We start from the raw sequence: 24,311 nt of genomic DNA, 5'->3' as shown, positions 1-24,311 counted from the left end.
GATTGCAGCCATTCTGACTGGCGTGAAATGGTACCTCATTGTGGTTTTATTTGCATTTCTCTGATAATGAGTGATGTTGAGCATCTTTTCATGTGTTTGTTAGCCATCTGTATGTCTTCTTTGGAGAAATGTCTATTTAGTTCTTTGGCCCATTTTTTGATTGGGTCATTTATTTTTCTGGAGTTGAGCTGTAGGAGTTGCTTATATATTTTTGAGATTAGTTGTTTGTCAGTTGCTTCATTTGTTATTATTTTCTCCCATTCTGAAGGCTGACTTTTCACCTTGCTAATAGTTTCCTTTGTTGTGCAGAAGCTTTTAAGTTTAATTAGGTCCCATTTGTTTATTTTTGCTTTTATTTCCAATATTCTGGGAGGTGGGTCATAGAGGATCCTGCTGTGATGTATGTCGGAGAGTGTTTTGCCTATGTTCTCCTCTAGGGGTTTTATAGTTTCTGGTCTTACGTTGAGATCTTTAATCCATTTTGAGTTTATTTTTGTGTATGGTGTTAGAAAGTGTTCTAGTTTCATTCTTTTATAAGTGGTTGACCAGTTTTCCCAGCACCACTCGTTAAAGAGATTGTCTTTAATCCATTGTATATTCTTGCCTCCTTTGTCAAAGATAAGGTGTCCATATGTGTGTGGATTTATCTCTGGGCTTTCTATTTTGTTCCATTGATCAATATTTCTGTCTTTGTGCCAGTACCATACTGTCTTGATAACTGTGGCTTTATAATAGAGCCTGAAGTCAGGCAGGTTGATTCCTCCAGTTCCATTCTTCTTTCTCAAGATAGCTTTGGCTATTCGAGGTTTTTTGTATTTCCATACAAATTGTGAAATTATTTGTTCTAGCTCTGTGAAGAATACCATTGGTGGCTTGATAGGGATTGCATTGAATCTATAAATTGCTTTGGGTAGTATACTCATTTTCACTATATTGATTCTTCCAATCCATGAACATGGTATATTTCTCCATTATTAGTGTCCTCTTTGATTTCCTTCACCAGTGTTTTATAGTTCTCTATATATAGGTCTTTAGTTTCTTTAGGTAGATATATTCCTAAGTATTTTATTCTTTCCGTTGCAATGGTGAATGGAATTGTTTCCTTAATTTCTATTTCAGTTTTCTCATTATTAGTGTATAGGACTGCAAGGGATTTCTGTGTGTTGATTTTATATCCTGCAACTTTACTATAATCATTGATTAGTTCTAGTAATTTTCTGGTGGAGTCTTTAGGGTTTTCTATGTAGAGGATCATGTCATCTGCAAATAGTGAGAGTTTTACTTCTTCTTTTCCAATTTGGATTCCTTTTATTTCTTTTTCTGCTCTGATTGCTGTGGCCAAAACTTCCAAAACTATGTTGAATAGTAATGGTGAAAGTGGGCACCCTTGTCTTGTTCCTGACTTCAGAGGAAATGCTTTCAATTTTTCACCATTGAGGATAATGTTTGCTGTGGGTTTGTCATATATAGCTTTTATTATGCTGAGGTATGTTCCTTCTATTCCTGATTTCTGGAGAGTTCATATCATAAATGGATATTGAATTTTGTCAAAGGCTTTCTCTGCATCTATTGAGATAATCATATGGTTTTTATTTTCCAAGTTGTTAATGTGGTGTATTACATTGATTGATTTGCGGATATTGAAGAATCCTTGCATCCCTGGGATAAAGCCCACTTGGTCATGGTTTATGATCTTTTTAATGTGTTGTTGGATTCTGATTGCTAGAATTTTGGTAAGGATTTTTGCATCTATGTTCATCAGTGATATTGGCCTGTAGTTTTCTTTTTTGGTGGCATCTTTGTCAGGTTTTGGTATTAGGGTGATGGTGGCCTCATAGAATGAGTTTGGAAGTTTACCTTCCTCTGCAATTTTCTGGAAGAGTTTGAGCAGGATAGGTGTTAGCTCTTCTCTAAATTTTTGGTAGAAGTAAGCTGTGAAGCCGTCTGGACCTGGGCTTTTGTTTGCTGGAAGATTTGTGATTACAGTTTCAATTTCCGTGCTTGTGATGGGTCTGTTAAGATTTTCTATTTCTTCCTGGTCCAGTTTTGGAAAGTTGTACTTTTCTAAGAATTTGTCCATTTCTTCCACGTTGTCCATTTTATTGGCATATAATTGTTGATAGTAGTCTCTTATGATCCTTTGTATTTCTGTGTTGTCTGTTGTGATCTCTCCATTTTCATTTCTAATTTTATTGACTTGATTTTTCTCCCTTTGTTTCTTGATGAGCCTGGCTAATGGTTTGTTAATTTTATTTATCCTTTCAAAGAACCAGCTTTTGGCTTTGTTGATGTTTGCTATGGTCTCTTTTGTTTCCTTTGCATTTATTTCTGCCCTACTTTTTAAGATTTCTTTCCTTCTACTAGCCCTGGGGTTCTTCATTTCTTCCTTTTCTAGTTGCTTTAGGTGTAGAGTTAGGTTATTTATTTGACTTTTTTCTTGTTTCTTGAGGTATGCCTGTATTGCTATGAACTTTCCCTTTAAGACTGCTTTTACAGTGTCCCACAGGTTTTGGGTTGTTGTGTTTTCATTTTCATTCGTTTCTATGCAAATTTTGATTTCTTTTTTGATTTCTTCTGTGATTTGTTGGTTATTCAGCAGCATGTTGTTCAGTCTCCAAATGTTGGAATTTTTAATAGGTTTTCTCCTGTGATTGAGATCTAATCTTACTGCATTGTGGTCAGAAAAGATGCTTGGAATGATTTCAATTTTTTTTGAATTTACCAAGGCTAGATTTATGGGCCAGGATGTGATCTATCTTGGAGAAGGTTCCATGTGCGCTTGAGAAAAAGGTGAAATTCATTGTTTGGGGATGAAATGTCCTATAGATATCAGTTAGGTCTAACTGGTCTATTGTATCATTTAATGTTTGTGTTTCCTTGTTAATTTTCTGTTTAGTTGATCTATCCATAGGTGTGAGTGGGGTATTAAAGTCTCCCACTATTATTGTGTTATTGTTAATTTCTCCTTTCATTTTAAAAATTTTCTTTTAAAAATTTAAAATAAATAAAAAATAAAAATAAAAATAAAACCAGCTTGAACATCAAGAAAAAAAAAAGAAAAAAACTGAAAAAAAAAAATAATTTCTCCTTTCATACTTGTTAGCATTTGGCTTACATATTGTGGTGCTCCCGTGTTGGGTGCATATATATTTATAATTGTTATATCTTCTTCTTGGATTGATTCTTTGATCATTATGTAGTCATCATCTTTGTCTCTTTTCACAGCCTTTGTTTTAAAGTGTATTTTATCTGATATAAGTATTGCTACTCCTGCTTTTTTTTGGTCCCTATTTGCGTGGAAAATCTTTTTCCAGCGCTTCACTTTCAGTCTGTATGTGTCCCCTTCTTTGAGGTGGGTCTCTTGTAGACACCATATGTAGGGGTCTTATTTTTGTATCCATTCAGCCAGTCTTTGTCTTTTGGTTGGGGCATTCAACCCATTTACGTTTAAGGTAATTACTGGTAAGTATGATGCCGTTGCCATTTACTTTATTGTTTTGGGTTCGAGTTTATACACCATTTTTGTGTTTCCTGTCTAGAGAATATCCTTTAGTATTTGTTGGAGGGCTGGTTTGGTGGTGCTGAATTCTCTCAGCTTTTGCTTGTCTGTAAAGCTTTTGATTTCTCCTTCATATTTGAATGAGATCCTTGCTGGGTACAATAATCTGGGCTGTAGGTTATTTTCTTTCATCACTTTAAGTATGTCTTGCCATTCCCTCCTGGCTTGGAGAGTTTCTATTGAAAGATCAGCTGTTATCCTTATGGGAATTCCCTTGTGTGTTTTTTGTTGTTTTTCCCTTGCTGCTTTTAATATTTGTTCTTTGTGTTTGATCTTTGTTCATTTGATTAATATGTGTCTTGGGGTGTTTCACCTTGGGTTTATCCTGTTTGGGACTCTGGGTTTCTTGGACTTGGGTGATTATTTCCTTCCCCATTTTAGGGAAGTTTTCAACTATTATCTCCTCAAGTATTTTCTCATGGTCTTTCTTTTTGTCTTCTTCTTCTGGGACCCCTATGATTTGAATGCTGTAGCATTTAATATTGTCCTGGAGGTTTCTGAGATTGTCCTCATTTCTTTTAATTCATTTTTCTTTTTTCCTCTCTGATTCATTTATTTCTACCATTCTATCTTCTAATTCACTAATCCTATCTTCTGCCTCTGTTATTCTACTATTTGTTGCCTCCAGAGTGTTTTTAATTTCATTTATTGCATTATTCATTTTATATTGACTCTCTTTTATTTCTTCTAGGTCCTTGTTAAACCTTTCTTGCATCTTCTCAATCTTTATCTCCAGACCATTTATCTGTGATTCCATTTTGATTTCAAGATTTTGGATCAATTTCACTATCATTATTCGGAATTCTTTATCAGGTAGATTCCCAATCTCTTCCTCTTTTGTTTGGTTTGGTGGGCATTTATCCTGTTCCTTTACCTGCTGGGTATTCCTCTGTCTCTTCATCTTGTTTAAATTGCTGAGTTTGGGGTGTCCTTTCTGTATTCGGGCAGTTTGTGGATTCTCTTTATTGTGGCGTTTCCTTGCTCTGTGTGGGTTTGTACAGGTGGCTTGTCAAGGTTTCTTGGTTAGGGAAGCTTGTGTCGGTGTTCTGGTGGGTGGAGCTGTATTTCTTCTCTCTGGAGTGCAATGAAATGTCCAGTAATGAGTTATGGGATGTCTATGGTTTTGGGGTGACTTTGGGCTGCCTGTATCTTGGAGCTCAGGGCTGTGTTCCTTGCTGCTGGAGAATTTGCTTGGTATGTCTTGCCCTGAAACTTGTTTTGCCCAGAGAGGTTTACAGCGTTATACGGAGAAGAGAAGAGTGAGGAGGGAGTTAGAGGTGACCCGAATGAGATGAGGTGGAATCATAGAGGAGAGAGTGGGCTAGCCAGTAATCTCTTCCTTATGTGTACTCCACAACTGGACTGCTCAGAGATGTTCACAGAGTTATACAGAGAAGAGAAGAAGGAGGAAGGTGACAGAGGTGGCCAGGAGGATAAAAGGGGGGAATGAAAAGGAGGGAGACAGATCCAGCCAGTAATCAGTTCCCTAAGTGTTTTCCACCATCTGGAACACACAGAAATTCACAGAGTTGAGTAGAGTAGAGAGGGGTTAGGGAGGAGACACAGGGGACCTAGTGGAGAAAAAGGAGAGTCCAAAGGGAGAGAGAGCAGTCAAGCCAGTTATCTTGCTCCCTAGTGAAAAATGGGTACTGAAAATTGAGTTCTTAAAGGTACAAAATTGGTAACAAATACATAAAAGCAAAAATTAAAAATCAAGAGTAGAGTTTGGAATATCAAAAATATGATGTTAAAGAAAAGAAGAACGAAAAGAAAGAGAAAAAATGAACAAACAAAAACAAACAAGGTCGTGAAAATTATAAAGAAAATATAGGTACAAAATTGATAACTAATACCAAAAAGCAAAAGTTAAAAATCTAGAGTAGAGTTTGGAATTTCAAAAATACAATGTTAAAGAAAAGAAGGAAAATAAAATAAAAAAAAAACAAGGTCAAAAAATTATAAAAAATTTATATGAAGTTTGCTTTTAAAAAAGAATAGGGTCTTCTCTCTCTCTCTCTCTTTTTTTTTTTTTTTTTGCAAAGTAATCGGTTATAAAAGTGTGAATTAGAGGAATAATAGAGGACTTAAAATGTTTTTTTTTTTTTTAATTAAAAAAAGAAAGAAAGAATGATCGTAAAAATAGTAAAAATATATCTAGGACTTTCTATGGTTTTGTTGTGAGTATTGTGGGTTCAGTTCATTTTTGGCTAGTTCCTTGGTCCGACTTATATTTCTCAAGATCTATAGGCCCCTTCCTATGTAGTTGGTACTAACCACAGGGTTTTAATCTGTTGCCTGTAGCTTCCAAGGCAGTTCCCTCTGTTATAGCTTCTTCTGTTTGCTGATCTCTTCAGTGTCTGGTTTCTGCCCTGACACAAAGGGGATGGTGGAGGACACTTTTTTTTTTTTTGGCTCACTTGTTCAGTCCCGCTGTGGGGAGGTAGGGGGGGATGCTGCAAACAAATAACACTGGCGTGTGCTCGCAGTGCCTCAGCCACACTGGGTCTGCCCCCCGTTCACGGCGCGTGTAGCCTCCCTGACCACGCTGCTCAGGCTCTAGGTTGCTCCGCCACGAACCATCCGTGGCCGGCCCTGGGCTGCCTGCACTTCCCAGGTCCAAGCCGCTCAGGTTCAGGCACTCGGGTAGTCCTCAGAGGCGCAGACTCTCGGTTGGGCTTGCATTTTGTGCCCTTCCCAGATCCGAGCAGCTCAGGTGATGAGGTGTTTGGCGCACGCGATTGCTGCGACTTATCAACTCCCTGCCAATCGGTTATCTAGGTGTGCAACCGGCACACCTTCTCCGGCAGATGTTGACCATCCAGACCCCCAAGAAGTTTTAGTTAGCAAAGAAGCTAACTAAACATTTATAGATAATGTCTCTCTGGGGCTGCGATTGTCCCCGTCCGGCACTGGCTGCCTGTCACCGGAGGGGGATGGTCTGCTGCCGGCTATCTCTGTTCAGTCCTTTGTTCCGTGCGCGGGCCTGGCGGTGTCTTAGGTTAGGGCTGGCTTTTCCCGTGGTGGATATCCCACAGTCTGGTTTGCTAGCCCAAATTATTTCGCTCAGATAGCGCTCGGGGTATTCAGGCCAGATCCTTGCGATGCAGCCCGCACCGCGCCTCCCTGCCCAGCCCCTGCTTGCTAATGGTGGATGCAGGCATCTGCGCTGCTTCTCCACTGTGGGAGTTACCGTAGGGCTCACGATGTGCGGGTTTTAATTGTTTATTTATTTTCCCTCCCTGTAATGTTGCCCTCTGTGCTTCCAAGGCTCGGCACAGATTCGGCAGTGAGAAGGTTTCCTGATGTTTGGAAACTTCTCTCTTTTTAAGACTCCCTTCCTGGGACGGAACTCCGTCCCTCCCTCTTTTGTCTCTTTTTTTATCTTTTATATTTTTTCCTACCTCCTTTTGAAGAATTGGGTTGCTTTTCTGGGTGCCTGATGTCCTCTGCTGGCATTCAGAAGTTGTTTTGTGGAATTTACTCGGCGTTTAAATGTTCTCTTGATGAATTTGTGGGGGAGAAAGTGTTCTCCCCGTCCTACTCCTCTGCCATCTTAGCTCCTTCCCCTGTATGTGTTTTTTTTTAAATGAAATGATTAACAGGAAAAAACATTAATCTTTGAAATCTGGCACTGAGTTTTACTTAGTAGACTTTGAAGAGTATCGGTATAATCAATCCTGCTGCCTTTACAAGTAGAATTGTACTTATTACATCAGGTGTCCTTAGATTGTCCTCATGTCATATTTTTTACCCCAAAGTGTTCAGTTTCTCTTCTTAGTGGTTTGTTATTTTTCTCTGTAAGGTCAAGTTAAGCATGCTGACTTTTTCTGTGCCACAAGGCTACAGTGTGCTCTTACAAAATATGGTATCTGTAACACTTAGCAAATGTTGACACCATGCTATTTGGTGACTGAGGTTTTGTATACTGTACATGATCGTGTAGAATGTCATTGTCAATCTTCCATTTGATTTCATTGTTTTAATAGATGAATTAATATAAAAGAACCAAAGGCAAATAGACAAGTAGAAAAGAAAGTACAGAAAGATCTAAAACAGTGCCAGTTCTTAGATTTTAAAGTCGAAGTAACACATTAATGAGTGATGCAGGGAGGAGAGTTTATATTTAGTTGAGACATCTACTCCTCTGTTCCATTTCACCTCTAGGTGCTGGCAGGTAGCAGATGTCCTGGTTTCCAATTATTTGTAACTAGGCTGCAGTCCATGGGGTCGCTAAGAGTCGGACACAACTGAGCGACTTCACTTTCATGCATTGGAGAAAGAAATGGCAACCCACTCCAGTGTTCCTGCCTGGAGTATCCCAGGGATGGTGGAGCCTGATGGGCTGCCATCTATGGGGTCGCACAGAGTCAGACACGACTGAAGCAATTTAGCAGCAGCAAGGAGAGGACACCACAAATTCCCACAACAATGTAGGGAGAGCATGAAGGGGGTTTTTCCCTTTTGTTGATATGGCCTTGCTCTGAGTTCCTGACAGTAAAGTTGCATATTCCCTCAGCTGCATTATAGACTCTGACTCTGAAAAATGTAGCTTCTGGCTGAATCAAGTCTGAATGTGCTGACACTCAGGTTGGAAGATTTAGACTGTCCTAAACATTGTTCTGCCTTCCCTTGTGATTTACTAATAAATGATAATACCTGGTAAAGGACAAGCCAGAGTTTAATATTGAAGGATGAAATTGAAAGAGGTTTTTTACTTAAAACTTCCAAATTTAGTAGTAAATTAATCTCTTCTACAATCTGGGATATTATCTGAAACAAATTCATTATGAATCATTCCGGGATTGCAAATATTTATTCATGTGCTGATTGTTCTCTTGCCTTTCTGATTTTGATTCTAAGATGAATTATACTAACTGCTCCCTAGTTTCCCTAAAAAAGACCAACAATAAGCCATGAACTCCCTTTTCTTCCCACTTACCCACCAAACCATGTGAACTGGTAACTTAAGCACATAACTTCAGAATAGCAAATATCACACAGACAAATGAACACAGAATAGGCTTCTAACTTCTGTAATCTCTCCAGTTGTATATTGGAATACCAAATGGTAATGGCTGTAAAATCATATTCATTTGTGATGTAACTCTGTGATTAGCTTATTAAAGGTTTAGGAAGCAAGAAGCACTGGGTTTTCTAAATTCAAATATTTGACCATGTTGCTGTCATGAATGCAGTTACACTCTTCAGTACAATCTTATAATTCTCATTATAGTTGTCATGAGGACAAAATTTCTCCTAAAATGTTGCTTAATCAGTAAAAATATTAAAAGCTATTAACAATATATATGGTATATATATACTGTTTCAGATCAGATCAGATGAGTCGCTCAGTCGTGTCCGACTTCTTGTGACCCCATGAACCACAGCACGCCAGGCCTCCCTGTCCATCACGAACTCCTGGAGTTCACCCAGACTCATGTCCATCGAGTCAGTGATGCCATCCAGACATCTCATCCTCTGTCGTCCCCTTCTCCTCTTGCCCCCAATCCCTCCCAGCATCAGAGTCTTTTCCAATGAGTCAGGTTTTCACATGAGGTGGCCAAAGTACTGGAGTTTCAGCTTTAGCATCATTCCTTCCAAAGAAATCCCAGGGCTGATCTCCTTCAGAATGGACTGGTTGGATCTCCTTGCAGTCCAAGGGACTCGCAAGCGTCTTCTCCAACACCACAGTTCAAAAGCATCAATTCTTTGGTGCTCAGCCTTCTTCACAGTCCAACTCTCACATCCATATATGACCACAGGAAAACCATAGCCTTGACTAGATGAACCTTTGTTGGCAAAGTAATGTCTCTGCTTTTGAATATGTTATCTAGGTTGGTCATAACTTTCCTTTCAAGGAGTAAGCATCTTTTAATTTCATGGCTGCAGTCACCATCTGTAGTCATTTTGGAGCCCAGAAAAATAAAGTCTGACACTGTTTCCACTGTTTCCCCATCTATTTCACATGAAGTAATGGGACCGGATGCCATGATCTTCATTTTCTGAATGTTGAGCTTTAAGCCAACTTTTTCACTCTCCACTTTCACCTTCATCAAGAGGCTTTTGAGTTCCTATTCACTTTTTGCCATAAAGGTGGTGTCATCTGCATATCTGAGGTTATTGAGATTTCTCCCGGCAACATTGATTCCAGCTTATGTTTCTTCCAGTCCAACGTTTCTCTTGATGTGCTCTGCATATAAGTTAAATAAGCAGGGTGACAATATACAGCCTTGACGTACTCCTTTTCCTATTTGGAACCAGTCTGTTGTTCCATGTCCAGTTCTAACTATTGCTTCCTGACCTGCATACAAATTTCCCAAGAGGCAGATCAGGTGGTCTGGTATTCCCATCTCTTTCAGAATTTTCCACAGTTTATTGTGATCCACACAGTCAAAGGCTTTGGCATAGTCAATAAAGCAGAAATAGATGTTTTTCTGGAACTTTCTTGCTTTTTCCATGATCCAGCGGATGTTGGCAATTTGATCTCTGGTTCCTCTGCCTTTTCTAAAACCAGCTTGAACATCAGGAAGTTCACGGTTCACATATTGCTGAAGCCTGGCTTGGAGAATTTTAAGCACTACTTTACTAGCATGTGAGATGAGTGCAATTGTGTGGTAGTTTGAGCATTCTTTGGCATTGCCTTTCTTTGGAATTGGAATGAAAACTGAACTTTCCAGTCTTGTGGCCACTGCTGAGTTTTCCAAATTTGCTGGCATATTGAGTGCAGCACTTTCCCAGCATCATCTTTCAGGATTTGGAATAGCTCAACTGGAATTCCATCACCTCCACTAGCTTTGTTCGTAGTGATGCTTTCTAAGGCCCACTTGACTTCACATTCCAGGATGTCTGGCTCTAGGTCAGTGATCACACCATCGTGATTATCTGGGTCGTGAAGATCTTTCATGTACAGTTCTGTGTATTCTTGCCATCTCTTCTTAATATCTTCTGCCTCTGTTAGGTCCATACCATTTCTGTTCTTTATCGAGCCCATCTTTGCATGAAATGTTCCTTTGGTATCTCTGATTTTCTTGAAGAGATCTCTAGTCTTTCCCATTCTGTTGTTTTCCTCTATTTCTTTGCATTGATCGCTGAAGAAGGCTTTCTTATCTCTTCTTGCTCTTCTTTGGAACTCTGCATTCAGATGCTTATATCTTTCCTTTTCTCCTTTGCTTTTCGCTTCTCTTCTTTTCACAGCTATTTGTAAGGCCTCCCCATACAGCCATTTTGCTTTTTTGCATTTCTTTGCCATGGGGATGGTCTTGATCCCTGTCTCCTCTACAATGTCATGAACCTCATTCCATAGCTCATCAGGCACTCTATCTATCAGATCTAGGCCCTTAAATCTATTTCTCACTTCCACTGTATAATCATAAGGGATTTGATTTAGGTCATACCTGAATGGTCTAGTGGTTTTCCCTACTTTCTTCAATTTAAGTCTGAATTTGACAATAAGGAGTTCATGGTCTGAGCCACAGTCAGCTCCTGGTCTTGTTTTTGCTGACTGTATAGAGCTTCTCCATCTTTGACTGCAAAGAATATAATTAATCTGTTTTCAGTGTTGACCATCTGGTGATATCCTATAGAGTCTTCTCTTGTTTTGTTGGAACAACGTAAATATTAATTAATAAAATTAATATATATTTCTAAAATAAAAATATTTCCCCTTTTTGACATTGAATGAATGAAAATTCTATTTCATTTTATTCTGAAATTTCAACTAATGAAGTCATTTACATCAAGTTAATCAAATTTCAAACATTTTATTTTTGTTTCAACACCTCATAAAGAAACCCCAATAAGAATAACATTCTTTTTATAATTTTATGTGTTTATTAATTTAGAGTGTTTTGGGTCATCACTGCTACACAGGCTGTTCTCTAGCTGCAGAGAGAGGGGGTTCCTCTGTCTTTGCACTTCTCATTGTAGTGGCTTCCCTTACTGTGGAGCACAGGCTCTAGAGCATAGACTCAATAGTTGTGGTGCACAGGATTAGCTGCTCCATGACATGTGGGATCTTCCTGTATCAGAGGCTGAACTAACGTCTCCTGCTTTGGCGGGCAGATTCTTTGCCACTGAGCCTCCAGGGAAGACCTAACTGAGTCATTTTATAATAGATTGTCCTTGGATTCTCTGTGGTTCCTTCATAGGAATCCCCAAACTCACATAGCATATGAGGGCACAGAATTACTACTGAGGTTCCCAGATCTTCCCTAGTTCCCCCTCTTACATCTCTGGTGACTGTCTTCTGAAGCTCACCTTGCATTCCAATCTGGGTACTACATCCTATTTTGAGTTTTGCATATTTCAGTCCAATGAAAGATACTCCAGTCCAGTAGTTGTACATCCTATTCCAAACTTGTTATTCAACTGTTCAAACTACTAGAGAAAAAGCAAAACAAACTTCGAGAGGATTTCCCTGGTGGTACAGTGGATGAGAGTTTACCTGCCAATGCAGGGGACATGGGTTCAATCCCTGGTCTGGGAAGGTTCCACATGCCCTGGAGCCACTGAGCCCGGGCACCACAACTATGGAGATTTGCTCTAGAGCCCAAGAGCCGCAACTACTGAGCCTGTGTGTCACAACTACTGAAGCCCACGTGCCCTGGAGCCTGCATGCTGCAACTACTGAAGCCTGTGCTCCTAGAGCCTGTGCTTCACAACAAGAGAAGGCAGGACAGTAAGTCTGTGCACTGCAACCAAGAGCAGCCCCCACTTAGTGCAACTAGAGAAAGCCCATGTGCAGCAGCAAAGACCCAGAGCAGCCAATTTTTTTTTAATTAAAAAAAATTTTGAGAGCCAAGAGGGTTTACACACTGACACCATTAAAAAACTTTTTTTATAGTCATCATGCTGTATATTGCATTCCCAGGACTTACTTCTCTTATAACTAGATGTTTCTGTCTTTTGAACATAGTCACCTATTCCACACCCTACACCCCCAATCTATTCTCTGTATCTATGAGGTCTGGGTGTGTGTGTGTCTGTGTGTCTATATGTCTGTGTGTGTGTGTGCCTGCAACTGTGTCTTAGAGTCCACATACAAATGATTTCATACAGTATTTGACTTTGCTTGCCTGATTTATTTCACTTAGTATTGTGCCTTCAAGATTCATTCATGTTGTTGTAAATCTATGAAAAAAATTTCTTTTTTTATGTTTTCTTTATCCATTCATCTGTCAAAGGACACTTGGGTTGTTTCCGTGTCTCAGCTGTTGTAGATCAACTGCAATAAATGAGTGGTACAGATATCTTTTTGAGATACTAACTTCATTTTCTTCAGATGAATACTCAGAGGTGGAAATGCTGAATATCATAGTAGAGCTAATTTTAATTTTTTGAGGAACCTCCATACTGTTTGCCATAGAGGCTGCACCAATTTATATTTCCAACAACAGTGGGCAGGGTTCCCTTTCTTCTACATTCTTTTCAAAATTTTTTATTCCCTGTCTTTTTGATAGTAGCCATTTTGGCATATGTAAAGGGATAGCTCTTTTTGGTTTTGATTTTCATTTCCCTGATTATTAGAGATGTTGAACATCTTCTGATTTACCTTCTTGTCATTAGTATGTCTTCTTTGGGAAAATGTTTATTCAAATCATCAGCTTATTTTTAAAACAGACTTTTGTTTTAATGATTATACAAGGTATTTATATATTTTTGGTATTAGCCCTTTATCATATATATGTTTGGGCAATATTTGCTCTCATTCTGTAGGTTGCCTTTTCATTTTGTTGATGGCTTCTTTTGCCATACATAAACTTATTAGTTTGATGTAGTCACACTTGGTTGTTGTTTTTTTTTTTTTCTCTCTCTCTCTCTTGTTGTCCTTGCTTTAATGTCAAATACAAAACAAAACAAAACAAAACTGTGGCCAATACTGATGTCAAGGAACTTACCCGCTATGTTTCTTCTGAGCTTTACTGTTGTGGTTCTTATATTCAATTCTATAATCCATTTTGATGAGTTCAATTTCATTCTTTTGCATGTAGCTTTCCATTTCTCATAATACCATTTATTGAAGAGATGTTTCTTTCTTGAGGGTATATTCTTGGCTTCTTTGCCATGAATTGACCGTGTATACAAGGATTTATTTCTGGGTTCTCTATTCTGCTCCATTGATCTATGAGTCTTTGTTTAATGCCAAAAAAAAAAAAAAAAACCCACACACTGTTTTTATTACTATAATTTTGTAATATAGTTTGAAATAAGGTCATGTGATGCCTTCAGTTTTTTTTTGTTGTTGTTTTAATTTTATTTTTAAACTTTACAATATTATATTAGTTTTGCCAAATATCAAAATGAATTCACCACAGGTATACATGTGTTCCCCATCCTGAACCCTCCTCCCTCCCCATACCATTCCTCTGGGTCGTCCCAGTGCACCAGTCCCAAGCATCCAGTATCGTGCATCGAACCTGGACTGGCAACTCGTTTCTTACATGGTATTATACATGTTTCAATGCCATTCTCCCAAATCTTCCCACCCTCTCCCTCTCCCACTTTGGCTATTAGTAGTCTATTGTCTCTCATACAAACCTTAGGGTTTGTTTATTCTATCTCTGTGAAAAATGGCATTGAATTTTGATAGAGGTTTCATTGAATCTGTAGAATACTTTGGGTAGTATGGATATTTTAACAATTGGGTTTTTTTGGCCTGTAAGAATAAAATATCTTTGCATTAATTTTTGTCTTCAATTTCTATAATCAATGTCTTACAGATTTCAATATACAAATCTATACTTCTTTGCTTAAAGTTATTCTTAGGTATTTTCTTTCTGACGTGATGGAAAAAGAATTGTTTTCTTAATATCTCTTCCAGATAGTTCATTATTGGAATGCAGATTAATTTTGTATCCTGCAACTTTGCTGAAGACTAACATCTTGGGGGCATGTCTCCCACTGCTAAGCCAGATGATCTGATTTTCTTTTCACTTTCTCTTTTTGTGTACTCAAAAAGTGTATATTTTAACTGTGGTAGGAAGTCTCTGTGCTGTTTATTTTCGGATGAATAATTTCTAGTGCTTAAACAAGTTAAAAATTTTTTCTCTGGCATATTATTGGCATTTTATGGCCTACTGAAAGTACATCTGTCAGAGAGGAGCTAAGATGGTGGAGGAGTAGGATGGGGAGAACACTTTCTCCCCTACAAATTCATCAAAAGAACATTTAAACACCAAGTAAATTCCACAAAACAACTTCTGAATGCCAGCAGAGGACATCAGGCACCCAGAAAAGCAACCCAATTCTTCAAAAGGAGGTAGGAAAAAATATAAAAGATAAAAAAAGAGACAAAAGAGGGAGGGACGGAGTTCCGTCCCAGGAAGGGAGTCTTAAAAAGAGAGAAGTTTCCAAACATCAGGAAACCTTCTCACTGCCGAATCTGTGCCGAGCCTTGGAAGCACAGAGGGCAACATAACAGGGAGGAAAAATAAATAATTAAAACCCGCACATTGCGAGCCCTATGGTAAACTCCCCCAGCGGAGAAGCAGCGCAGATGCCTGCATACGCCATTAGCAAACGGGGGCTGGGCAGGGAGGCGCTGTGCGGGCTGCATCGCAAGGATCTGGCCTGAATACCCCGAGCACTATCTGATGAAATAATTTGGGCTAGCAAACCAGACTGTGGGATAACTACCACGCGAAAAGCCAGCCCTAACCTATGACACTGCCAGGCCCACGCACGGAACAAAGGACTGAACAGAGATAGCCGGCGGCAGACCATCCCCCTCCGGTGATAGGCAGCCAGAGCCGGAAGGGGACAAGCGCAGCCCCAGAGAGACATTATCTATAAAACTGTAAGCAGGCTTCTTTGCTGACTAAAACTTCTTGGGGGTCTGGATGGTCAACATCTGCCGGAGAAGGTGTGCCGGTGCACAACTAGATAACCAAGCGGTGGGGAGGCGATAAGTCACAGCAATCGCGCGCGCAAAACACCTCATCACCTGAGCTGCTCGGATCTGGGAAGGGCACAAAACGCAGGCCCAACCGAGAGTCTGCGCCTCTGAGGACTACCCGAGTGCCTGAACCTGAACGGCTTGGACCTGAGAAGTACAGGCAGCCCAGGGCTGGCCGCGGATGGTTCGTGGCGGAGCAACCTAGAGCCTGAGCAGCGTGGTTAGGAAGGCTATATGCGCCGTGAACGGGGGGCAGACCCAGTGTGGCTGAGGCACTTCGAGCACATGCCAGTGTTATTTGTTTGCAGCATCCCTCCCTACCTCCCCTCAGCAAGACTGAACAAGTGAGCCTATAAAAAAAAAAAAAATTAAGTACTCTATTATTCCTTTAATTTCCACTTTTATAACCGATTACTTTGCAAAAAAAAAAAAGACCCTATTTTTTTAAGCAAACTTCATATATATTTTTTTTAATAAATTTTGATCTTTTTTTTGTTCTTTTTCCTTCTTTTCTTTAACATTGTATTTTTGAAATTGCAAACTCTACTCTAGATTTTTAATTTTAGCTTTTTAGTATTTGTTATCAATTTTGTACCTATAGTTTTTTTTGTTTTTGTTTTTATATAATTTGTGTGACCCTTTTTTCTTTTTTCTTTTTCTCTGTTTCTTTCTCTTCTTCTTTTAAATAACATTGTATATCTGAAATTCCAAACTCTATTATATATTTTTAATTATGCTTTTTGGTATTTGTTATCAATTTTGTACCTGTATTTTTTTTTTTTATAATTTATGCGACCTTGTTTGTTCTTTTTTTTTTTTTTCCTCTCTCTCTTTTTCTTCTTCTTTTTTTAACATTGTATTTTTGAAATTCCAAACTCTACTCTAGATTTTTAACTTTTGCTTTTTGGTATTAGTTATCAATTTTGTACCTATATTTTCTTTATAATTTTTGCGACCTTGTTTGATTTTGTTTGTTCGTTTTTTCTCTCTTTCTTTTCCTTCTTTTTTTTAACATCGTATTTTCGAAATTCCAAACTGTACTCTAGATTTTAAATTTTTGCTTTTATGTATTTGTTACCAATTTTGTACCTTTAAGAACCCAATCTTCAGGACCCATTTTTTACTAGGGAGCGAGATTACTGGCTTAACTGCTCTCTCTCCCTTTGGACTCTCCTTTTTCTCCACTAGGTCGCCTGTGTCTCCTCCCTAACCCCTCTCTACTCTACCCAACTCTGTGAATTTCTGTGTGTTCCAGATGGTGGAGAACACTTAGGGAACTGATTACTGGCTGGATCTGTCTCCCTCCTTTTCATTCCCCCCTTTTATCCTCCTGGCCACCTCTGTCACCTTCCTCCTTCTTCTCTTCTCTGTATAACTCCGTGAACAACTCTGAGCAGTCCAGTTGTGGAGTACACATAAGGAAGAGATTACTGGCTAGCCCACTCTCTCCTCTATGATTCCACCTCATCTCATTCGGGTCATCTCTAACTCCCTCCTCACTTTTCTCTTCTCCGTATAACGCTGTAAACCTCTCTGGGCAAAACAAGTTTCAGGGCAAGACATACCAAGCAAATTCTCCAGCAGCAAGGAACACAGCCCTGAGTTCCAAGATACAGGCAGCCCAAAGTCACCCCAAAACCATAGACATCCCATAACTCATTACTGGACATTTCATTGCACTCCAGAGAGAAGAAATACAGCTCCACCCACCAGAACACTGATACAAGCTTCCCTAACCAAGAAACCTTGACAAGCCACCTGTACAAACCCACACAGAGCGAGGAAATGCCACAATAAAGAGAACTCCACAAACTGCCTGAATACAGAAAGGACACCCCAAACTCAGCAATTTAAACAAGATGAAGAGACAGAGGAATACCCAGCAGATAAAGGAACAGGATAAATGCCCACCAAACCAAACAAAAGAGGAAGAGATTGGGAATCTACCTGATAAAGAATTCCGAATAATGATAGTGAAATTGATCCAAAATCTTGAAATCAAAATGGAATCACAGATAAATAGCTTGGAGACAAAGATTGAGAAGATGCAAGAAAGGTTTAACAAGGACCTAGAAGAAATAAAAGAGAGTCAATATAAAATGAATAATGCAATAAATGAAATTAAAAACACTCTGGAGGCAACAAATAGTAGAATAACAGAGGCAGAAGATAGGATTAGTGAATTAGAAGATAGAATGGTAGAAATAAATGAATCAGAGAGGAAAAAAGAAAAATGAATTAAAAGAAATGAGGACAATCTCAGAGACCTCCAAGACAATATTAAATGCTACAACATTCGAATCATAGGGGTCCCAGAAGAAGAAGACAAAAAGAAAGACCATGAGAAAATACTTGAGGAGATAATAGTTGAAAACTTCCCTAAAATGGGGAAGGAAATAATCACCCAAGCCCAAGAAACCCAGAGAGTCCCAAACAGGATAAACCCAAGGCAAAACACCCCAAGACACATATTAATCAAATGAACAAAGACCAAACACAAAGAACAAATATTAAAAGCAGCAAGGGAAAAACAACAAATAACACACAAGGGAATTCCCATTAGGATAACAGCTGATCTTTCAATAGAAACTCTTCAAGCCAGGAGGGAATGGCAAGACATACATAAAGTGGTGAAAGAAAATAACCTACAGCCCAGATTGTTGTACCCAGCAGGGATCTCATTCAAATATGAAGGAGAAATCAAAAGCTTTACAGACAAGCAAAAACTGAGAGAATTCAGCACCACCAAACCAGCTCTCCAACAAATACTAAAGGATATTCTCTAGACAGGAAACACAAAAACAGTGTATAAACTCGAACCCCAAACAATAAAGTAAATGGCAATGGGATCATACTTATCAGTAATTACCTTAAACGTAAATGGGTTGAATACCCCAACCAAAAGACAAAGACTGGCTGAATGGATACAAAAATAAGACCCCTACATATGTTGTCTACAAGAGACCCAACTCAAAACAGGGGACACATACAGACTGAAAGTGAAGGGCTGAAAAAGATTTTCCATGCAAATAGGGACCAAAAGAAAGCAGGAGTAGCAATACTTATATCAGATAAAATAGACATTAAAACAAAGGCTGTGAAAAGGGACAAAGATGGTCACTACATAATGATCAAAGGATCAATCCAAGAAGAAGATATAACAATTATAAATATATATGCACCCAACACGGGAGCACCACAATATGTAAGACAAATGCTAACAAGTATGAAAGGAGAAATTAACAATAACACAATAATAGTGGGAGACTTTAATACCCTACTCACACCTATGGATAGATCAACTAAATAGAAAATTAACAAGGAAACACAAACGTTAAACGATACAATAGACCAGTTAGACCTAATTGATATCTATAGGACATTTCATCCCCAAACAATGAATTTCACCTTTTTCTCAAGTGCACATGGAACCTTCTCCAGGGTAGATCACATCCTGGGCCATAAATCTAGCCTTGGTAAATTCAAAAATATAGAAATCATTCCAAGCATCTTTTCTGACCACAATGCAGTAAGATTAGATCTCAATCACAGGAGAAAACCTATTAAAAATTCCAACATATGGAGGCTGAACAACACGCTGCTGAATAACCAACAAATCACAGAAGAAATCAAAAAATAAATCAAAATTTGCATAGAAACTAATGAAAATGAAAACACAACAACTCAAAACCTGTGGGACACTGTAAAAGTAGTCCTAAGGGGAAAGTTCATAGCAATACAGGCATACCTCAAGAAACAAGAAAAAAGTCAAATAAATAACCTAACCCTACACCTAAAGTAGCTAGAAAAGGAAGAAATGAAGAACCCCAGGGCTAGTAGAAGGAAAGAAATCTTAAAAATTACGGCAGAAATAAATGCAAAAGAAACAAAAGAGACCATAGCAAACATCAACAAAGCCAAAAGCTGGTTCTTTGAAAGGATAAATAAAATTGACAAACCATTAGCCAGACTCATCAAGAAACAAAGGGAGAAAAATCAAGTCAATAAAATTAGAAATGAAAATGGAGAGATCACAACAGACAACACAGAAATACAAAGGATCATAAGAGACTACTATCAACAATTATATGCCAATAAAATGGACAACGTGGAAGAAATGGACAAATTCTTAGAAAAGTACAACTTTCCAAAACTGGACCAGGAAGAAATAGAAAATCTTAACAGACCCATCACAAGCACGGAAATTGAAACTGTAATCACAAATCTTCCAGCAAACAAAAGCCCAGGTCCAGACGGCTTCACAGCTGACTTCTACCAAAAATTTAGAGAAGAGCTAACACCTATCCTGCTCAAACTCTTCCAGAAAATTGCAGAGGAAGGTAAACTTCCAAACTCATTCTATGAGGCCACCATCACCCTAATACCAAAACCTGACAAAGATGCCACCAAAAAAGAAAACTACAGGCCAATATTACTGATGAACATAGATGCAAAAATCCTTAACAAAATTCTAGCAATCAGAATCCAACAACACATTAAAAAGATCATAAACCATGACCAAGTGGGCTTTATCCCAGGGATGCAAGGATTCTTCAATATCTGCAAATCAATCAATGTAATACACCACATTAACAAACTGAAAAACAAAAACCATATGATTATCTCAATAGATGCAGAGAAAGCCTTTGACAAAATTCAACATCCATTTATGATAAGAACTCTCCAGAAAGTAGGAATACAAGGAACATACCTCAACGTAATAAAAGCTATATATGACAAACCCACAGCAAACATTATCCTCAATGGTGAAAAATTGAAAGCATTTCCTCTGAAGTCAAGAACAAGACAAGGGTGCCCACTTTCACCATTACTATTCAACATAGTTTTGGAAGTTTTGGCCACAGCAATCAGAGCAGAAAAAGAAATAAAAGGAATCCAAATTGGAAAAGAAGAAGTAAAACTCTCACTGTTTGCAGATGACATGATCCTTTACATAGAAAACCCTAAAGACTCCACCAGAAAATTACTAGAACTAATCAATGATTATAGTAAAGTTGCAGGATATAAAATCAACACACAGAAATCCCTTGCAGTCCTATACACTAATAATGAGAAAACTGAAATAGAAATTAAGGAAACAATTCCATTCACCATTGCAACGGAAAGAATAAAATACTTAGGAATATATCTACCTAAAGAAACTAAAGACCTATATATAGAAAACTATAAAACACTGGTGAAGGAAATCAAAGAGGACACCAATAATGGAGAAATATACCATGTTCATGGATTGGAAGAATCAATATAGTGAAAATGAGTATACTACCCAAAGCAATTTATAGATTCAATGCAATCCCTATCAAGCTACCAACGGTATTCTTCACAGAGCTAGAACAAATAATTTCACAATTTGTATGGAAATACAAAACCTCGAATAGCCAAAGCTATCTTGAGAAAGAAGCATGGAACTGGAGGAATCAACCTACCTGACTTCAGGCTCTATTATAAAGCCACAGTTATCAAGACAGTATGGTACTGGCACAAAGACCGAAATATTGATCAATGGAACAAAATAGAAAGCCCAGAGATAAATCCACACACATATGGACACCTTATCTTTGACAAAGGAGGCAAGAATATACAATGGATTAAAGACAATCTCTTTAACAAGTGGTGCTGGGAAAACTGGTCAACCACTTGTAAAAGAATGAAACTAGAACACTTTCTAACACCATACACAAAAATAAACTCAAAATGGATTAAAGATCTCAACGTAAGACCAGAAACTATAAAACTCCTAGAGGAGAACATAGGCAAAACACTCTCCGACATACATCACAGCAGGATCCTCTATGACCCACCTCCCAGAATATTGGAAATAAAAGCAAAAATAAACAAATGGGACCTAATTAAACTTAAAAGCTTCTGCACAACTAAGGAAACTATTAGCAAGGTGAAAAGGCAGCCTTCAGAATGGGAGAAAATAATAGCAAATGAAGCAACTGACAAACAACTAATCTCAAAAATATACAAGCAACTCCTACAGCTCAACTCCAGAAAAATAAATGACCCAATCAAAAAATGGGCCAAAGAACTAAATAGACATTTCTCCAAAGAAGACATACAGATGGCTAACAAACACATGAAAAGATGCTCAACATCACTCATTATCAGAGAAATGCAAATCAAAACCACTATGAGGTACCATTTCACACCAGTCAGAACGGCTGTGATCCAAAAGTCTACAAGCAATAAATGCTGGAGAGGGTGTGGAGAAAAGGGAACTCTCTTACACGGTTGGTGGGAATGCAAACTAGTATAGCCACTATGGAGAACAGTGTGGAGATTCCTTAAAAAACTGGAAATAGAACTGCCTTATGATCCAGCAATCCCACTGCTGGGCATACACACTGAGGAGACCAGAAGGGAAAGAGACACGTGTACCCCAATGTTCATCACAGCACTGTTTATAATAGCCAGGACATGGAAGCAACCTAGATGTCCATCAGCAGATGAATGGATAAGAAAGCTGTGGTACATATACACAATGGAGTATTACTCAGCCATTAAAATGAATACATTTGAATCAGTTCTAATGAGATGGATGAAACTGGAACCTATTATACAGAGTGAAGTAAGCCAGAAAGAAAAACACCAATACAGTATACTAACACATATATATGGAATTTAGAAAGATGGTAACAAGACACCAAAAGAGATACCAATGTATAGATCAGTTTTATGGACTCTGTGGGAGAGGGAGAGGGTGGGGAGATTTGGGAGAATAGCATTGAAACATGTATAATATCATGTATGAAATGAGTCACCAGTCCAGGTTCGATGTACGGTACTGGATGCTTGGGGCTGGTGCACTGGGACGACCCAGAGAGAGGGTAGAGGAGGGAGGAGGGAGGAGGGTTCAGGATGGGGAACGCGGGTATACCTGTGGCGGATTCATTTCGATATTTGGCAAAACTAATACAATATTGTAAAGTTTTAAAAATTTAAAAAAAAAAAGTACATCTGTCAAAGTTATAGGTAACAGGAGTTATGTCATTCCTTCTATGAATTGATTGGACTAGTAAAAGCTGTGGTTGCTACCATCCAATTTTTTTAATTTTTTAAAAAAATGCTAAATAATTCTTACATGGAACAGTATACAAAATTATGTGCAGACACATTTTTCCCTGGCAATGATGGTAAACAGATATTTAATTTTGCTATATTTTCAATAGCTCTCTCCAAACGTTACAGACAAAACTAAAGAGTAACTCCTAGTACTATTCCTATTTTTAAAGTAATAACTACTATTGGGAAGATTCCATGTATGTCTTTTCAATTTTACTGTTATAGCTATGTATCACAAAACAATATATTATATTGTGATTATATTCTGAAATTTCTCATAAATAGTATCATGCAGCATATATCATTCTGATGCTTTTTATACTCAGCATTTTATTTTTTATTTTTTTATTTTTTTTACTTTCTGAGTATTTATATGGTCTATCACAACAGATTGGTTTTTGAGGCTTATGGTGAATTACAGAGCCAGTACCTCTCATCAAAGAATTTGTATTCTGCTGGGAAGCCAGGCATATAGATGGAATGAAGCAAAATATACAAATATGATAATTACTAAAATTGCCTTGAGGGGACACAGAGCTAATGAGTTGATGCTGAGTTGCACAGCGACTGGCGCCCCAGAAACATGTCATCAAGCTTTTTGTGGATGAGAAAGCCTCCATCTGTTGCAGAGGCCTGATGTTCCCTTAGCTTGACTGGGGATCTTATGTGCAACCTCTTGGATCCACAGGTTTATTAGAAGAGCTTGTTCACCTGCTCCCTAAACACCTGCTTCACCTGTTTGTTCCTGAGGGTGTAGATGAAGAGACTGAGCACTGGGGTCACCACAGTGTTGAGCAAGGCCACCACCTTGTTCCTGTCCTCCCCCTGGCCGCCCTTGCCCGACCGGACATACATAAAGATGCAGCTGCCATAGACGAGAGAGACAGCAGTGATGTGGGAGGAACAGGTTGAGAAGGCTTTCTGCCTCTTCTTGGCTGCGGGGAGGCACAGGATGGTGTGGAGGATGTGGCCATAGCAGGTAGCCGTCACGGACAGAGTGCCCAGGAGGCTGACATTGGCCAGGATGAAACTTAGAATTTCCATCAGACTTGTGTCTGCACAATGAGTTCCAGGAGTGGAAAGTTGTCACAGAAGAAATGATCAATGATATTGGGACCACAGAGTGGCTGCTGAATTGTGAGGAAACCTGGAATGATGTTGAGAAGGAACCCTGTGATCCATAAAGAAAGAACTAGCTGGACACAGACCCTTTTGCTCATGATGGTGACATAACACAAGGGGTTACATATGGCCACATACCTGTCAAAGGACATCACGGCCAGTAGGAAGAACTCTGTGGTGCCCAGGAAGAAATAGAGGAAACACTGTAGGAAAAGAGGCCAGAGGAGCCATGGGGAACCACACCACTGTGACCGAGTTCATTCTGCTGGGGCTCTCAGAGGCCTGTGAGCTGCAGATGCTCCTCTTCCTGGGGCTCCTCCTGACCTACCTGCTCACTCTACTGGGGAACCTCCTCATAGTGGTCCTCACCCTCATGGACAGGCGCCTCCACAGGCCCATGTACTACTTCCTCCGCAACTTTGCTGTCCTAGAGATCTGGTTCACCTCAGTCATCTTCCCCAAGATGCTGACCAACATCCTGACTGGAAACAGAACCATCTCCCTGGAAGGCTGTTTCCTACAGCATTTTATTTTTGTAAGATTTATCTAAGAAAATAATATAGAGAACTGTTTCTTTTCTTGTAATGGTTCATGTATTTCAACTTCATATGTAATTCATTATTTGTTCATTCTGCTTACAGGATTGGT

At 38.8% G+C, this 24,311-nt stretch overlaps 1 pseudogene across 1 annotated transcript; it reads right to left on the bottom strand.

Moving 5' to 3' along the window:
• Positions 1-22,974: 22,974 nt before the first annotated feature.
• LOC147365042 (olfactory receptor 6E1-like) lies at positions 22,975-24,062 on the bottom strand (annotated as a pseudogene). The gene is made up of 2 exons (XR_015133784.1): positions 24,033-24,062; positions 22,975-23,908 (listed from the first exon to the last, which is right to left on the bottom strand). The product of XR_015133784.1 is annotated as an olfactory receptor 6E1-like (transcript).
• Between the last annotated feature and the right edge of the window lie 249 nt (positions 24,063-24,311).

This window comes from Bos grunniens, chromosome 10 (assembly GCF_055505025.1).
Source record: "Bos grunniens cultivar Pamir isolate PY7600 chromosome 10, Bosgru_T2T1.0, whole genome shotgun sequence".
NCBI classification, from domain to species: domain Eukaryota; kingdom Metazoa; phylum Chordata; class Mammalia; order Artiodactyla; family Bovidae; genus Bos; species Bos grunniens.
Note: the sequence above shows the minus strand (reverse complement) of the source record. Positions and strands in the feature narration are given on the sequence as shown.